Raw genomic sequence first — 19709 nt, forward strand, 5'->3', positions numbered from 1 at the left:
TCAGTTAAATAATACTTAACCGTCTTTGACAGATGAGCATGCCACCCTGCTTTACAAAAGCAATTTAAAGAAAATTCATGAAAGGCTTTTATTATTCATTGTAATAGCTATTCAGCTTCAACCCCCACCCCTACAACCAATTGAAGACATAAAATTTTGAGTTATGCTGTGCTGATCAAAAGTCTGAAGTGGAGCATATTAGGAAAATCACCAATTACTATAGACTGTAGAAAGGGGGAAAACTACATGTTTAGCCGAAATAAATTTCACTGCATAAAGTATTTAAAAAGTATTTAAAAACATAAAGTATTTAACTGACCACATGTTCTGCAATTTCACTACAAGTATTCTGATCACTGTTTACATATAATTATATTCTACTTCAGTCATGTTTTTCAGTAAAACAACTCACTATGTTTAGAGATCATGTTTTCATAATAATCATTAATACATATGCATTAGGTCCCTGCTTTTTATGTAGTTCTACATATAACATAAAAAGCATACCGATCATCTTTTATTTTTTATCAGATTGATTTTATATCATATTCTCAGCATTTAACATAACTCAGAGCATTAACTTCATAATAACTTTAAATATAATTTATGGGATTAATGAATATATTCTATATTTAAAGTCTCTTACTTGATATCTAGATATCCAGTTATAAGATTAATTAAACAGCAAAATAAAAGCAAACTAACAACAGAGGGTTGTGTGTACAAGCAGCACAATACATTGAATACTTCTAAATTAAAAAAAATAATGTTTTTTTATTTTTTTTAATTTTTTAATGTTTATTTATTTTTGAGAGAGGGAGAAAGACAGAGCATCAGCTGGGGAAGGGCAGAGAGAGAGGGAGACACAGAATATGAAGCAGATCCCAGGCTCCAAGCTGTCAGCACAGACCCTAATGTGGGGCTTGAACCTGCAAACCGTGAGACCATGACCTAAGCTGAAGTCCAACGCTTAACCGACAAGGTGCCCTGAATACTTTTAATAATATGTGCTTCCCAATTTGTTATTATAAATAAAAGATATATATATATGCTTGTATACTTCAGAACTAAATTAAGCTTCTGTAATTTATAGTCTTTGGAAACATAAAATAATTTAAACTGAAAAATAAAGTCACTTTAAGTCAAATAATGTGAAATGAGAAATAAGTCAAAGTTTCATCAGTTATTTTTAAATACTTGTAGTATGCTGTCAAATAGCCAAAGGTGCTTTAGACAATATAACTCTTAATTTAAATTTAAAACTAGCCTGTTAGTACAACACATTTCTAAAAAACAAACAAACAAAAAAACCCAAACAAACCAAAACAAAACAAAATAAAACTTAATTAAATTTTAAATAAGTGCCATGTTCTTTGAAGTGAACCAAAATTTGCTTTTGGAGTATTTGTCAAGTCATAGCTGAAATGAGAAACTGCTAGGCAACAACTGCTTCTCAACAAGGCCAAATACATCTCTTTAAAATGTTAATTGAGGTTGAAGTGTTTGGATTCCCCGTTAGGTACAGCAGTATTTTTAAAACGGTGAGCATGCTGGATGACCGTAGAAACATGATTTGGGGAACTGATTCTAAAAGAGTAGGAAATCTCCAGTGGTCACAAATAAAGGGTATAGTATCTTACAATTCCTTTCAGAAACGGCAGCCCTAACCACTTTAGAAGCATATTTGCAATTTCTTAAATTCTTTACAAATATCAAATATTTGAATTGAATATATGAACTATCAAATGCAAATATAAATTCTTTGTTAGCTGATATCTGAATTAGTTAGCTGCCAACATGCAACAGTAAAAGTAATTGGTATTAATATATCACTCGAGAAGAATTTGCTGAGCCTGTTATGTGCTCAGTGCTGAGGAAGAAAAACAAATACTGTCCATAACGTATATCATGGTTTCTGCCCTTAAGCAACTTGAAGTCAAATAAGAAAATTAAAAAAAGAAAGAAAGAAAGAGAAGAAACTAACCATGAAACAGAGAATGAAATTCTTATTATCAGAAGATAGAAATACAACAATTACCAAAACAAAAAGAGAGGAAGGAAGGAAGGAAGGAAGGAAGGAAGGAAGGAAGACAGACATTGATTCAAAGCTGGTGATTGTCCTGTAAAAGACACAAACTTATGTAAATTGTTTTAAACAAAATAGCAATATATTAAAAAAATTTTTTTTGTCCAGCAATTCCATTTCTGAGAATTTATTTCCAGGAAATTATCAGATGTGCAGTAAGTGACTTATGCCATAAGAGGTTTGCTACAGTTTTATGTCTAATAATGTAAACCTAAATGTCAAATAATAGCAGACTAGTTAAAAATAGGCCAATCTTAAGATGAAATATTATGCAAATATTAACACTGTTTGAAAATGAATCGTTATCCTTCCTAGAGCTCCCTTCTCTCTTCCCTTCACAGCCTCTTCACCAAAGATTGCTGCTAATTATACGATTCCCTTAGAAAATAACTATAGCTTCCAGAGCACACACTCCCACTAATCAATTCTTTACGTTTGGCCTCAAAATAGATTTCCTCATATTTTCTACTTTTGGCTTCTTCTACCAAAATTGATACTAGTAACTCAGCAAAAGTCAGGCGAGGTCTCCCTAGTTTCTTCACACAGGTCATGGTAGTTATGGTGTTTGGTTTGTTTGGGGTGAGATCTTTCCAGGTTGCAGCAGGCCTTTATGTTCCAAAACTTTAATTGCCTTCATATTTCTCAAACTGCCTTTCAGAGCCCATATCTTCTGAATCTACTTGTCTGTTCTGAGTACAATCTTTTGCTTTAAGTTTCACAGCTTATGCAATATAATTGCAACTATGCAGTGTCCATTAATCGATATATGCTATTGGTTGTCTCTGGCTCAAGGCCTTAGATAGGACTGAGCACAGCAGGTCTGGCCCTGGTCTGCCACAGAGGAAAGAATAAATGAGTGGATAATGAAGTTTATGAGTGTAGTCAACAGGTAGAAGGGGCATGTATCAGTCACCTGAATGAAGATCAAGACTTCTTGATTCTGGATCTTAGAAGATACAGAGTTTATGTCTACCCCGTGATTCTATTAGTAGAAAATACAGCATTAATGTGTTTAAAAAATTAAAATAAACATTTTCTTATGAATTCTGTACATATATGGAGGTGTGTGTGTGAGAGAGAGAGAGGGAGAGAGAGAGAGAGAGAGAGAGAGAGAGAGAGAGAGAGAGAGAGAGAGAAGAGAGATAGAAATAAAAAAAGGAGAGAGAGAGAGAAAGAGGGATTGAATTAAATGAACTGTAACATTTGGAGATACTGGATCATTTTACTCTTAAATGCTAGAGGAAAAAAAAGATTTCCATTGATGAACAAAAAGCCATCATGGTGTGGAAAAATTAATAGAGAGTTATGCTGGAGAAATTGTAGCAGTGGTTAGGATTTGAAGAATCCCATGGTCTATAGAATAAGTGTTTCAACACAGCTAATTGTGACATCTGACAAGGTAAGTCTTTTGTAACTTGCACCTCCCTGTGTGATGTAACCCTCAGATCAGCAGCAGCCAATGCCACAGGCTACCGGCTCTGCATTGCCATCAGAAGAAGCAGGTGGGGACACCTGGGTGGCTCAGTAGGTTAAGCATCTGACTTCTGCTCAGGTCATGATCTCATGGTTCATGAGTCCGAGCCCCATGTCGGGCTCTGTGCTGACAGCTCAGAGCCTGGAGCCTCTCCCTCTGCTCCTCTCCTGCTGGTGCTATGTCTCTCAAAAATAAATAAACATTAAAAAAAAAACCTGTTTAAAAGAAGCAGGCGGTTTGTACCTTAATTTCCTTAGAACTTTCCAAGGCTTTGGGCCTTGTTAGCCATAGTAATGAAGGAGAATGCTGCTTTTTAACACAACTGGGCACCTGAATAAGTTTCCTTTGAAGTTTTCCTCCATTTCACAACCCAGGACAGCACAGAAACAGCCACACCTCTTATTTAGGAATGATTGCTGCACTGGGCACAATAGCAATAGTTCAATCACTGACTTAGGGAGTGCTAACCTCAAGCTTTACTAAAAATAGCTGTGGCTGCAAAGTGCTCTTACTAGTGCTCATGGCAATGGGGATGGAATCCAGGACCAAAGGACTTCCCTATCATCCAGCAAAAGCCAAAAACTCCAAGAAGGTTTTGGAATACACATATGTGCACTTTGGAATTCTTGTGGATACGAATAATAGAAAACCATAGGAGAAGACCAAATAGCCTGCTGAAATCACAGATGGGGATCTGAAATTTGTAATCACAGGTGACTGACTTTGTACCCTTAGGCATCTGATGCCTGCCCCGTGCTAATTGCATCCATAATTATCTGTCCCACTAGATAGTGATTCCTTGAAGAGGGTTAATAAGATTTATTCATATTTGTACTCTGTTTCGTTGTATTTATAAACACATAATAGATATTCAGTGCTTCTTTCTTTAAAGAGTAGATTTTCAGTGAGTTAGAGCACAGGCCTAGAAATGAAATACGTTCAGGAGGCAGGTAGATAACACAATGTGTGAATCTGTGTTGTGTAATAAAAATGGCGAGACTAGTGTCAGCTTATAGTGGGCATGCCATATTATAACTCTATAATAGACCATCCCAAAACTTCGTGGGCTAAACAATTACTTTAATTGATCATGGTTCTGTAGTTTGTCAGTTTAGTCTGAGCTCATCTGGTTAGTTCTTCTGTTGCCGTGTCCTGTGTTCACACACATAGGTACTTGGTACGGATTGTCCTGAAGGTACTTGGGAGCTGATTGTCCTCGCTCAGCCTCAGACATGTATAGTGTTCACTGTCACAAACATGGGTTATGCTTTTTTCCTAAATATTAAGCAGATCACTGCTTGTTCATGTGGGCTCCAAAAGCAGCCTCATGTTTGCTACTGTCCCATTGCCTAAAACAAGTAAATTATAAATCTTGATGGAAAGAACTTAAAATTTTGTGACCATTGTTTTCACCGTACCATGAAAGACATTCAGATTCTGAAATGTTTTAGAAATTAAACACCCTTCTGCACATTGTGACCGTACTCAGCCTCTGGCCTCTGCTAGAAGAGCTTCACACCTCTGCTCTAAATTGTCATGATTTTTTAAAGAACCACTCAACTGAGAAATTTTTGTCTCAGTATAATTTGAATTTCTCTTGCTATGCACTGAATTGTCAATGCACCCTTTTTCATGGCCTTTTAATATTTCAGCCTCTAAGCCTCTTCTTTTTTTTTTAATTTATTTTATGTTTTAATTTAATTTATTTTATTTTTTAAATATAATTTACTATCAAATTGGCTTACATACAACCTAAGCCTCTTCAAATGGCACCATGAGAAGTTGCTCATGACTTACTGTGAATTTCACTTCACAAGGGATGTCATTAGAGAAGTGTTCCCTTCACAGTGTCTTGTGCCAAAATATGTGACTTCTGTACTTCTACATACAATTATTCTCCAATGCCATCTCTCTGCTTTATAAAAATGCACAAGTGAAATGTTTGTGAATCATCGTAATTACTGTTAATAACTTACTTTTTTTGGGGCGCCTGGGTGGCGCAGTCGGTTAAGCGTCCGACTTCAGCCAGGTCACGATCTCGCGGTCCATGAGTTCGAGCCCCGCGTCGGGCTCTGGGCTGATGGCTCAGAGCCCGGAGCCTGTTTCTGATTCTGTGTCTCCCTCTCTCTCTGCCCCTCCCCCGTTCATGCTCTGTCTCTCTCTGTCCCAAAAATAAATAAACGTTGAAAAAAAAAAATAACTTACTTTTTTGCCAACCAGGAAAAACACTTGATCGGTCATGAAGAGCTGTACACCTGGTAAAATGAATGACAAATCAAATAATTGGGAATCATTCTATACTTACATATTTAAAAAATACTGCATTTAGGATACATTCCAAGTTTCGCTTGTTTTTAAAAATCTGTTTGCAATTCCAAGGAACTGTACCAAATATTCTAACATGATTTAACAGATCCTATGCACTTTCATTTTCATTGACTAGTCATCCCATTTCATACCTTCTTTATGAAACTATTATGACATTTCAAAACCCTCATCAGGAGATAGGCCTACAAAATAAAACAATACATTCAATAATATATATATATATATATATATATAAATAAATATATATATTTAAAAGATAATCTGTTATTTTTCACTATTGAATACATTCCTGTGTAGCATACTGTTTTAATTCAAGAGTTAATTAAAATTGACACGAGGCTATGTAATAGATTGTCAAATGTAAGTATGATCAAATTTTCAAATCTGTGGCATGCATATTGCAACCTATGTTTTTTAACATTCAAGACATGTAGACTCTAGAGAAAACACCTGTGAATTTCTTGCAGTCCATAAATTGCAGGTTTTGGAACACTGTAGTATATCGCTATCATAAATAACAAAGTACATGCAATAAATGAAAAATCCCATTGCACAATGAAGCATTAAATGAGGGTTCTCAATTGAAAAAAAAAAAAAAACAAACCAAAAGAATAATCTAAGGATTAAGAAAAAGCAGCATTAATATATTTAATTTAAGCCTCAGGGTAACTGAGTTAAGAGGGGCTACAAATTTTAGGAATGTTGTCTATTGTGTTAAATGGAGTTAAAGGCTAACTCAACTGAATAGAAGCAGTCCCTGAATGTGCCTGGCTCTCTAAGGAGCTCTGCCTTTGACACTGAAAATGCTGGGAACCAACATGGTGATTATAAAGTAAGCTATATCCTCCTATAGGTATTAACTTTTATAACTCAATAAAATTACTTCTCCTTAGCAACACTTAAGGTGGGATTTCTAACTCAGAATTTTTTGTAAAATTATTGATAGGTGGAGACAATTGTAAACTCGTTCTAAAGAATGATCTGTATACTCTTACTTGTAAAGAAAGAAAGAAAGAAAATAAGTTATTAAAAAGACCAGTGTAGGGGCGCCTGGGTGGCTCAGTCAGTTAAGCGCCCGACTTCAGCTCAGGTCATGATCTTGCGGTTTGTGAGATCGAGCCCCGCATCAGGCTCTGCGCTGACCGCTCAGATCCTGGAGCCTGCTTTGGATTCTGTCTCCCTCTCTCTCTGCCCCTCCCTTGCTCATGCGCTGTCTCTCTCTGTCTCAAAAATAAATGAACATTAAAAAAAAATTTAAAAAAAAAGACCAGTGTAAATGTGGTATAATGCAAACTGGCTTTCATAAAGCTCTGTCCTTGCACTAATTTTCATTTTCTTTTCTCCTCATGGTTCTGTTATTCCTCTGTATTATACACATGCTCATCCACCTGTCCTTGTCTCTTTGTATTAGCCTTGATACCAGAGAGCACAGAATTCTCAGAATCATTGTCTTCAGTAATTCACAAATCAGCCTTAAAAAGTCAGAAACTTTCTAACTCAGATACAAAGAATTAACCGATGAGTGTTTAACTATGTGTGTGTTTTTCCATTTGTGCACACGGAGCACTGTGTACTCTATGCAGTGACAGAATTATTAGACATCCCATTTGGTTTACTCTTTGGCAAAACCAATGCACATGTCTGAAATGCTTACACCAAAATGTTGCTTATTGCTTCAGTTTGGGGAAAAGGGAGTTTACAGACCTTTCTGGCTTTGATGGAGAAAAATAATACCTGTATCTGTCTGTTGCCCAGAAGGTTTTCCACATTACTCATTTGTCTTTGCTATCACCTTCCATTTTCAAATACCATCCATCTGAGCTATCATTCTCCAGCTAGGAAGGGTTTTCTGAGGTTTTGCTATATAATGGCTTTAGGTACATTACATATTAATTACAGACACATCTAACACATAAACCCAAATTCTCAGAAGACTTCTAAAATATCTTTTATTCTCCTTTATTTTATTTATTTATTTATTTATTTATTTATTTATCTCCTTTATTTTATCTCTTTTATTCTCCTTTATTTTCTGCTTTGAGATTTTGAGGTAGGGTTGCATGTACACTTGTAATGATTCTTTAAAAGATACACCGCTGGTTAGATAATAGCTAGAGGTTGAAAATGGCTTTTGAGTAAAGCAGATTTCCTGTCATAATGTGAGTGAATTGCACCCAATTAGCTGAAGGCCTAAATAGGAAGAGTAGAGTGACTGCCCTTGAAAGTAAGGGGAAACTTCTCTAAATGTCCATCGACTGATGAATGGATAAAGAAGATGTGGTATGTGCATACAATGGAATATTACTTGGCAATCAAAAAGAATGAAATCTTGCATTTGCAACAATGTGGATGGAACTAGAGTGTATCGTGCTGAGCAAAATAAGTCGGAGAAAGACAAAAACATATGATTTCACTCATATGTGGAATTTAAGAAACAAAGCAGATGAACATAGGGGAAGGGAAGTGAAAGTAAGATGAAAACAGAAGAAGACAAACCATAAGAGACTCTTAAATACAAGGGAGGGGTTTTGGGTGGGGAATGGGGTAAATGGACAGTGGACATTAAGGAGGTCATGTATTGGGATGAGCACTGGGTATTTTATGTAAATGATAAATCACTAAATTCTATTTTTTAAATCATTATTATACATGTTAACTAACTTGGAATTAAATTTAAAAAAAAAGTTTAACAACAGCAACAAGAAAAAAATGGAAACTTCTCCTGCCCGACTTGCCTTGAGCTGGGACATCATCCTTTTCTTGCCTTCAGACTTGAACTGAAATGTCAGCTCTTCCTGGTTCTCAAGTCTGCTGGTTTTTGGACTAGAACTACACCATCAGCTATCCTGGTTTCCAGTTGGCCTACTGCAGATTTTGGGACTTCTTAGTCTCCAAAATTGCATGAGCCAATTCCTTATAATAAATCTCTTTCATGCAATTATGGAGGCTGACACATCCCAATCTGTATATCTTAATGTATATATTTATATATCTCAACCTATATACAGATACCCATCCTGTTGCTTCTATTTCTCTGGAGAACCCTAATAGATGCTCCAATAAATTATTCACATAAAAATAATAGCTTGCCTTCTGATTGGTGGAGGCAAAATTTACTCCGTTTTACATTTACATTTTGCCCTGGTCACACCTCACTTTTCTTACACTAATATTTTAGTATCCTAGAGATTTTACTCTCAATAAAATTAATTATATGTGGAGAGTATTTGTTGGTAGTGAGTATTACAACTGAGAATAGTGGTTTTTGGGTCCAAATAGCAATAATATATGTGTACATATTATTATAGAGAGAGGGAGGGAGAGAGGAGAGAGAAGAGAGGAGAGAGGACTGAGGAGAGAGGAGAAAGAGAGGAGAGAGAGAGAGAAGAGAAGAGAGTGGAAATTGAGAATATACTTGAGTAGATACACATGCTTATCTGTGTATAAGCAGTATTTTCTTTAAATCATTAATGTTAATGTGTTGTAATGCTTTTTTGGTCGTTTAAAAAAAAACATGCTAATGTGGTCTAAAATTTTTTTGGTACCTAAACCTGTTTCTTTTTCATAAATACCTACCTCTTGACTCCTCTTAGGTTGCTTCCTCTCTCTCTCTCCCTCTCTCTCTCTCTCTCTCTCTCTCTCTCTCTTTTCCCCCTGAATCAGTTACTTAATAGCCTTCCAGATTTCATCCAGTTAATTAATGATGAGTATCAGTTTCCCAAGTGATGTGCTTCAAATAACCCTTATGTAAAGTTCCAAATGTGTCTCCTTTTACAATATGTATACTCCAGGGTGTCACAAACTTTGCCATGCAATCATCAATTTTTCCAGTGCCTCTTGAGAAATTCTGTTTGATGAACAGGATGTTTGCATCATTATCATATTCTGCCCAAGAGGAATTTATTTCATCAACTCTCTTGTGTGGAAAATGGGGCTAATATAAAAGTAATGGTACCATAACAGTAAGGAAAAAAATTAGCAAGAACAAAATTAATTTTGAGTAGTAAATTAATTAGGTGCAAATCTCTTCTTTTTTTTTTTTTTAACTCATCACCAGTCCGCAAATTAATCATTCTAATGGTCTAAGTTGAAATAAAAATGAGATTACTGATTTGCTGAACAAAAGAAGAACATGGAAAATCTGACAGCATGCTAACAGAAAAAAAAAGCAGAATTATTACCTCTTAATATTGAAAGAGTTAAAGTAATTTTTAAATTGCATTTTATTTACTGCTTAGTATGCTGACAGAGTGCTTTCCATAAAGCATCATATATTTTCTCTCATTTGATAGTAAAAATTACCGTGAGGTAACTTTTGTTGTCTTCATTTTAAAATGAGGAAGCCGGCATTCTAAGTTAAGTGATTTGAGGTCACGGATTAATGATCAGAGATACCTCATTTTTAAAGTCCTTTTAAGAATCTTCAGCTACTCAGATGCAAGACAAACCACAGCCACAAAAGGAGAATGTCTGCTTAGATTAAATAGGAAGTAAGGTGGTACTTGGAAAAGGAATGGAGTCTAAATTTTGAACACCCTGTATGAGGCAGTGGGTTGAATATTTCATATTTGTATTTAATGATTGAAGAGGGAGTAAATAATATAACTTTGGTAACAGTATTACCACTACTTTGGTAAGAGTATTACCACTTTTACTTCCTTTTTCCTGTCAGAAACATTAATTTTTAAAATAAAAGAAATGAAAATTAGCTATAATATCACTATTTCAAAGAAATAGAGCTATTGAATATTTTTTACCTTTTCCTAAATTCATTCTATCCAAATGCAGTGAGCCTACATAGAAATAAATATGTATATGCATTTAACAAACTGGTATTTTTTTCTTTGATTTTTCAAATGTCTCTAATTTCTTGGTATTTTAACATAAAGAAGGATTATTAAAAAGTCAGATTAAAAATGGATATCACCATGAAAATAAAGTTTTTACAGTGTTAGGCAATTTAATGAGTTAAGAGGAGAAAATACAAGATGGAGTTAAAACATTTTTATTCAGACAGTATGGTTGTTTGACTGCAAACTCATATGTACATTAAATGAAAACCTTAAAATATATGCAAAAAATAAGAAAATTGCCAGAGGGGAAGAGAGTGGGAGAAGGATGAATTAGGTGAAGGAGATAAGGGGGAAAACTTCCAGTAAATAAGTCATGAAGATATAAAGGAAGGCATAGGGAATATAATCAATAATACTGTAATAATTATTTATGGTGACACGTGGTACTTAGACTTATCATGGTGATCATTTCATAATGTATATAAATGTTCAAATCACTATATTGTATACCTGAAACTAATATAATATTGTATGTCAACCATACTTAAATGAAAAATTAAAAGACTAAAAAATAACAGGTGTTAGGGATTGAATTCTGTCTCCTTAAAATATGTTAAATTCCTAATACTTAGTACCTATGGATATGACCTTTGGAAATAAGGTCTTTACAGACGTAATTAGTATAAATGAGTTCATACGGGAGTAACATGGGCCTTTAATCAAATATGTATGTGTCTTAATAAAAACAGGAGACATGATGCCCTGTGAAGACAGATACACAATGGGAGAAAGTCACGTGACAATGGAGACAGAGATGAAAGTGCTGTAGCTGCAGGGCAAGGAACACCAAGGGTGTCCGCAACCACCAGAAACTAGGAAGACACAAGGAGGGATATTTACATTTACACATACACAAGTTGTGATAAGAAGTCAATATCCTTAACTTGATAAATATCTATAAAAACTTAAGGTGTAGGGTGCCTGGGTGGCTCAGTCAGTTAAGCTCAGGTCATGATCTCACCGTTTGTGAGTTCGAGCTCTATGTCAGGTTCTGTGCTAACAGCTCAGAGCCTGGACCCTGCTTTGGATTCTGACTCCCTCTCTCTCTGCCCCTCCCACACTCGTGCTCTGTCTCTGTCTCTCACTCTCAAAAATAAACACTAAAAATTTTTTTTGGAAAAAACACAATGAGGTATTACCTCACAGCTATGTGAATGGCTAAAATAAAAAAAGATGAGAGGGATGCCTGGGTGGCTGAGTTGGTTGAGCATCCAACTTTGGCTCAGGTCATGATCTCACCATTTGCGAGTTCGAGCCCCGTGTCAGGCTCTGTGCTGACTCCTCAGAGCCTGGAGCCTGCTTTGGATTCTGTGTGTCATTCTCTCTCTGTCCCTCTCCCACTGTGTTCTGTCTCTATCTGTCTCTCAAAAATAAATAAATGGAAAAAAAATCAACAAGAAACAAGTGTTGTGTATTTGTGGAGAAAAAGGAACTCTTATGCACTATTGGTAGGAATGCAAATAGTGCATCCACTGTAGAAATCAGTATAGAAGTTCCTCAAAAAATTAAAAATAGAACTACCATGTGATCCAGTAATTCCACTACTCAGTATTTACCCAAAAAATACAAAAACACTACTTTGAAGAGATATACACCCTTATGTTTATTGCAGCATTATTTACAATAGCCAAATTATGGAAGTATCCTATGTTTGGAAACATTCTTTAGTCAGCTAGCTTAATGCTGACTTCATCTTATGCTTTTAATTACCAGTTGACATTGTCACAGTAAAATTTGTAGTGAAACTTGAAATAAATTTATTATTGAAATTTTTTTATAGTCTACGTAATTTGTTAACATAAATTTCTAAATATTCACTATCTAGTCTTAATACAAACAATGGATCCATTGAGAATGACATGGTATTTAAATGTTAAGAATTTTATTTATATCATGAGAGTGAAGAGAGACCTTATTTGTACTGATTTAAAATTATCTTCCAAAATATTTATTTAGGAATGAAATATTTTGGTCTCGGGGTGCCTGGGTGGCTCAGTTGGTTGCGCGTCCGACTTCAGCTCAGGTCACGATCTCACGGTCGAACGAGCCCTGCATCATGGCTCGGAGACTGGAGCCTGTTTCCGATTCTGTGTCTCCCTCTCTTTCTGCCCCTCCCCCGTTCATGCTCTGTCTCTCTCTGTCCCAAAAATAAATAAACGTTTAAAAAAATAAAAAAAAAAAAAGAAATATTTTGGTCTCATGCCAGTTACCTCCAAGTACCAAGTACAAATTCCATGTAGCTTGAATCAACCTGAAGTCACTTTAAAGAATACCAGTCAGAAAGCGAACATATTTGAAAAGCAGTTAAATCTTTATAGAGAATTCTCAAAGAATGCCAAAAGGAGATATGAATGTCATAATTACTATAAATTTCTGTTCTAGCTATCTTTTTCTTACAAATTATCCTTAATTTTCTTATCCTTATATCATTCTCTTCTTTTTCTAAAAACTTGAAAAATCTTCTCCAGTCCAGTCTTTGTGGAGCTCCTGCAGTTTCAGCCCACCATTACTTTTATTTCATTGCTACTCTTTTTTTTAAATGTTTATTTATTTTTGAGAGAGAGAGAGAGAGAGATTGAGAGAGAAAGAGCACAAGCAGGTGAGGGGCAGAGAGAGAGGAAGACAAAGAATCAGAAGTAAGCTCCAGGCTCAGAGCTGTCAGCACAGAGCCCAATACAGGGCTCAAACTCACAAGCTGTGAGATCATGACGTGAGCTGAAGTTAGGTGCTCACCCATTGCTACTCTTCCTTCCTTCCTTCCTTCTTTCCTTCCTTCCTTCCTTCCTTCCTTCCTTCCTTCCTTTCTTCTTTCTCTCTTTATTTCTTGTTCTTTCTTTCTTTCTTTTTTAATTTACATCCAAATTAGCATATAGTGCAACAATGATTTCAGGAGTAGATTCCTTAGAGCCCCTTACCCATTTAGCCCATCCCCCCTCCCACACCTCCTCCAGTAACCCTCTGTTTGTTCCCCATATTTATGAGTCTCTTACGTTTTGTCTGCATCCCTGTTTTTATATTATTTTTGTTTCCCTTCCCTTATGTTCATCTGTTTTGTCTCTTAAAGTCCTCATATGAGTCAAGTCATATGATATTTGTCTTTCTCTGACTGACTAATTTCACTTAGCATAATACCCTCCAGTTCCATCCATGTAGTTGCAAATGGCGAGATTTCATTCTTTTTGATTGCCGAGGCTACTCTTTTCTAAGTGAAGTAATTCTCCTTTGTTTTGCTTCTTACCCAGCAGCTAGGGTGAATATCTAAACACAGAAATCAGATTATACCACTCCTTTCATACAAACCCACTATATAGTTTTGGCCCCCTGCCTTCTGAAATTCTTCTCTTCACTCAATCAGCTACTATATAAGAAATGTGTTGGGGCGCCTGGGGGGCCCAGTCAGTTAAATATCCAACTTCAGCTCAGGTCTTTATCTTGTGCTTTGTGGGTTCGAGCCCCATGTTGGGCTCTGTGCTGACATCTCAGAACCTAGAGCCTGCTTCAGATTGTGTGTCTGCCTTTCTCTCTGCCCCTCCCCTGCTTACAGTCTGTCTCTCTCAAAAATAAATAAACATTTAATAAAAAGTGAGAACGGAAAAATCCATAGATACAACAAAAATGGGGTTAGTCTGATGATCAACAGCTCAAGTTTGATACATTACATAAAATGCCTTTACCAAAAAGTTATTGGTCAAAAATCCAAAATTTTTAGCTTATGCTGCGATAATATTCTATTTTACTTTCAGTCTGATAAGAGTATTGTTTGGCCAAAATAAGAATTGCTATAAATATTGTATAAAATAAGTTTCCAGTAAATAAATAAAATAAGCTAATTGTACTGATCATATTGAAAATTCTAGTATGTTTCTTAATATATATTTACTCTATTTTTCTGTTTTATGTGTGTGTTTATATGAGTCAGTCATATAACTATATAATTTTTATTTGAATTAAGATGGATTTAATTAGGTTTGTCACCAATGTTTAATCTTTTAATAAAAATCAGATTTCTTAGTCTTTTTTCTTAGATTTTCGTATTTATTTTGAGAGAGAGAGAGCAAGTGGGAGAGAGGGGCACAGGGGGAGGGGGGAAGAGGGGAGAGAGAGAGAGAGAGAGAGAGAGAGAGAGAGAGAGAGAGAGAGTCCCAAGCAGGCTCCCTGCTGTCAGCATGGAGCCTGACTGGGGGTGGGGGGTGGGGGTGTCATTCTCACCAACCATGACATCATGTCCTGAGTGGAAATCCAGAGTTGAACACTTAATGAACTGAGTCACTCAGACGCCCCAGATTTCCTAGGCTTGCTTACTAACTGTAGAAGTTTAGTAAGATACATAGGACACAAAATACAAGTATCAGTGAGTACTATGCACCAAGTATCTGACACAAATTTTAATGCAAGTATTTTCACACTTTACATGAACCATTAAACCTTTTCAACTTTGAAAGAAGTCTTGAAAAGAATAAGGCTGTCAGAGTAACTAATCCAAGCAAAGAATAACATGTTATGCCAAGACTATATAGATTCTTACTCATCTGTATGATTTATCACTGAATTTGTCCAGATAAAACTGTATCTATCTAAGCTTTACTGGTGAACAAAGTTTAAACCTAAATGTAACAGATTTCTGTACGTTGATTTTATATCCTACAACTTTGCTGAATTCATATATTAATTCTAGCAATTTTTTGGTGGAGGTTTTTTTTTTTGTTTTCTACATAGAGCATCCTGCTGTTTGCAAATAATGAAAGTATGACTTCTTCCTTGCCAAATTGTATGCCTTTTATTTCTTTTTGTTGTCAGATTGCTGAGGCTAAGACTTCTAGTACTATGTTGAATAGTAATGGTGAGAGTGGACACCCCTGTCTTATTCCTGATCATAGAGGAAAAGCTCTCAGTTTTTCCCCATTGAGGATGTTATTAGCTGTGGGTCTTTCGTATATGGATTTTATGATATTGAGGTATGTCCCATCCAGTCCTACTTTGTTCAGGGTTTTTAATCAAGAATGGGTGCTATATTTTGTCAAATGCTTTTTCTGCATCTATTGAAAGGATCATATGGTTCTTTTCTTTTTTCTTTTCTTTTCTTTTCTTTTCTTTTCTTTTCTTTTCTTTTCTTTTCTTTTCCTTTCCTTTCCTTTCCTTTCCTTTCCTTTCCTTTCCTTTCCTTTCCTTTCCTTTCTTTTCTTTCTTTATTTGATTTGATTTAATTTAATTTAATTTATTCTCAAGTTAGTTAACATACAGTGTAGTTTTGGATTCAGTAGAATCCAGTGATTCATCACTTACATATAACACCCAGGGCTCATCCCAACAAGTGCCCTCCTTAATGCCCATCACCCATTTCTCCACCCCCCCATCAACCCTCAATTTGTCTCTGTATTTAAGAGTCTCTTATGGTTTGCCTCCTTCTCTGTTTTTATTTATTCTTCCTTCCCTTCCTCTATGATCATCTGTTAAATTTCTCAAATTCCACATCTGTGTGAAATCTTGTGATATCCGTCTTTCTCTGACTATTTCACTTTGCATCATACCCTCCAGTTCCATCCACGTTGCTGCAAATGGCAAGATTTCATTCTTTCTCATCACTGAGTCGTATTCCATTATATGCATGTATGTGTGTATAGATATCTCACATTTTCTTTTTTTTAAATATGAAATTTATTGTCAAATTGGTTTCCATACAACACCCAGTGCTCGTCCCAAATAAGTCATACAGAGAAAGACAGATACCATATGTTTTCACTCTTATGTGGATCCTGAGAAACATCAGAATATTATCCAAAACTTATTTTATAAATAAAATTCTTGGTACTTTTTTAAGACTTAAAAATTAGTATAAACAATAACAAAAAAAAAAGCCAAAGAAAATAAGCCATCATTTTATGAACACAATTCAGGCAATTACATAGAAATTTGAGATCATTAGAATGTCTGTATAATACAGTGCAAGACAAAGCAAGTGAGCCCAATATTCTCATCAGTTATAGTGAGGAGTTGTATTACTTAATGACTTCTGTAGTTTTGGCTCCACCTTTTTTATGTTCTTCAATAATAGAAGAAAAGAGAAAAAGATTAGTCCTCCTTTTTCTATTTGTGGTTGATGTCAGTAGCTATTATGATAATTTTATACTTTATTATTATTTTTTAGAGAGAGCACATGCAGGGGAGAGGGGGCAGACAGAGAGGGGCAGAGGGAGAGAGAGAATCCTAAGCAGGCTCCATGCTCAGTGTGGAGCCCGATGCAGGGCTTGATTCCACGACCCTGGGATCATGACCCGAACCAAAATCAAGAGTCAGACCCTCAACTGACTGAGCCATACAGGTGCCTCAATAACTTTATACTTTAATCTAAAATCGTTACAGACTATTTTTGCATGTTCTTAGTCCAAACCATTAAAGTCTCTGTCAATTTAACATTTCTCTTACATATTGATAGCAAAAAGTGTTAGCTAACACCTTCAAGTAACAGTCAAATTCCATTAAAAATTTTAAGCTATTTATTTGTTTTGATTCTCCCTCGTACTTTCACAAACACTAGCCAAAGGGCATGTATTTTCCCTAATTTGACAATTTTGTTCTTACAGTGTTATTTGTACTACTCTGTACTAAGGTATGTATTGGAGTTTTTGAAGCTCAAATGGATATTTGGGGAACATTCTAATTTTTTACTTTCTAGATAACCTAGAATCTTGTTGACCACCTTAATTTATTGAAATAGCTTTTTCATGACACCTCTAATGTTTTTTAGGACTTTAAAAATACCTCTAGGTATTTACAGTAAAGTCTTGACACTCCCTTCCATATCTCTTCTAATAGTGAGGCACTAGACCAGGAGTTTTTCTGTTTGCTATCCCACATACCTGTAGTTCAAATTATCTCAAACAATATGTGGAAGGATGGTTATGTGCCTCAAGTGTGCCTCTTTTCACTGTTTTGCATCTGGAGAAGCAGTTCTTGTAAAGACTCCTTGGCTCCTTAATAACGAATATGATCATTATTTGGGTAGCCTTAGTTACCTTTTGTTACCCTTAGTACCCTTTTGTTACCTAAAGCATTAGGGAGATTCAACCCCCTCCCCGGGTTCTTCAAGAGCTATTCTTCCCCCAATTTTTACTGATTTCTCATTAGGAGATGGGAACACACAAACCAATTAGATTTAACAACAAAGACACAAAAAGGGTCACCACACTCATCCTAATTACATAGGGATACATACCAAGCTCAGTCCAAGTAAAACAAGCCCTGAAACTCACTGATCTAAGGCATTCCAGGGGTTGACATTTAAGAAAGTTACTTTCTCTGAACTAATCCACTGACCCAGTGATAAAGGTTTTTAATCAGCTTTAAGGGCTTATGAACAGGGTAAAAAAAAAAAAAATTCTGGTTAAAAGGAAAGGAAAGCATTTAAGAAATATCCAAACCTAGTCATTATGTCAACTTGGAAAAAAATTTGAATTTACAAAAAGTATCCCTAATAAGTTATGATATGTATCTAAATCAAAACAATATCTGTGAAGTTTAAATATAATTCATCAGATTTCTTTATTACCCTGTTTTGATTTTACTTAGGTATCTACTTTTTACTAAAAAATAAGGCCTTTTAAGAAGTATGTGTCAAAATATTTACCAGCAAATGCTTTTTTATATATTGCCATTGTTTTAAGAGATAAAGAGCGTTAGAATTATATATTGATAACATGGTTGCCAGAAATGAATAGAAACAATTTTTTAAGTTTATTTATTTATTTTTGAGAGGGGGGAGGGGCAGAGAGAAAGAGAGGAAGAGAAAGAATCCCAAGCAGTCTCCACACTCAGCGTGGAGCCGGTTCTGGGGCTCAATCCCATGCCCCTGGGATTACAACCTGAGCTGAAAGCAAGAGTCGAATGCTCAACAAACTGAGCCACCCAGGTGCCCCATCAATTTTGTTTTAAAACATAGATTTTGGGGGTGCCTGGGTGGCTCAGTTGGTTATGCTGAGATTAAGTCCAACTTTGGCTCAGGTCATGATCTCGTGGTTCATGCGTTTGAGCCCTGCATTGGGTTCTGTGCTGACAGCTTAGAGCCTAGAGCCTGCTTAGGATTCTGTGTCTCCGTCTCTCTCTACCCCTTGCCCACTCACAGTGTGTCTCTCTCTGTCTCAAAATTAAATAAACATAAAAAAATTAAAACATAGATTTTGGTTCATTGCTTTGTTCATTTGGCTCTTAAGAGCCAAATTGGTATCTATTGGGGTTTTATGAAATGCAGTGCTTTCTTTTGAACCTTATTTTGATCATTAAATATAAAATTAGGGATTTCTGTTCTTCCTGAATGACTTTAGAAATAGCACCTTAAATATTGTGGGCAGACAGTAGATACAAAGTAAAATTTATGATTTATACAAGAAAGTTTTTCAGAGTAATACCATTCCACATTGGTATGCTATTTTGTTGATAATTTTATTTAGGAAAAAAGGGGGGAAATCACTTTAAGTATGAGTATTAATCATAACATGCCTCTTACCCATCTTGAATTTATGTAATTGAGAATAGCTTGAAAAAATTCCAAATATCTGCAAAGTTTATGTATAAAGAAGCTGTGCCAAAGTTTCGAAAAGGATACATAATCCAATACAATGATTTCCAAATTCCTGACGTATCGTCCTGTTAGTCTACTGGCCTGGATCCCACAGAGTTCTATTATGTCTTCAAATACAACCTACTTCAAGTTTGTATGTCTGTCCACTTTAAAAACATTATTGAGTGTATTATAGGCTTCAAAAACTTCTCATGATATCTACAGTAAAACTCAAGGGTTCATATCAAAAGTTATTTCTAACTTGAAGGCAAATCTCCATTTCTAAGAAGATTTATTTCCTTCTAAAAGATAACTGGATCTGCCATTTAGCATTTCAGCAAGATTTTTCAGAGGCACTGCTATACCGTACTTCACTGAAATTTTATTTGAGCCTAAATAACTCACTCTATTTAA

Source organism: Lynx canadensis, chromosome C1 (genome assembly GCF_007474595.2).
Source record: "Lynx canadensis isolate LIC74 chromosome C1, mLynCan4.pri.v2, whole genome shotgun sequence".
In the NCBI taxonomy this organism is placed as follows: Eukaryota; Metazoa; Chordata; class Mammalia; order Carnivora; family Felidae; genus Lynx; species Lynx canadensis.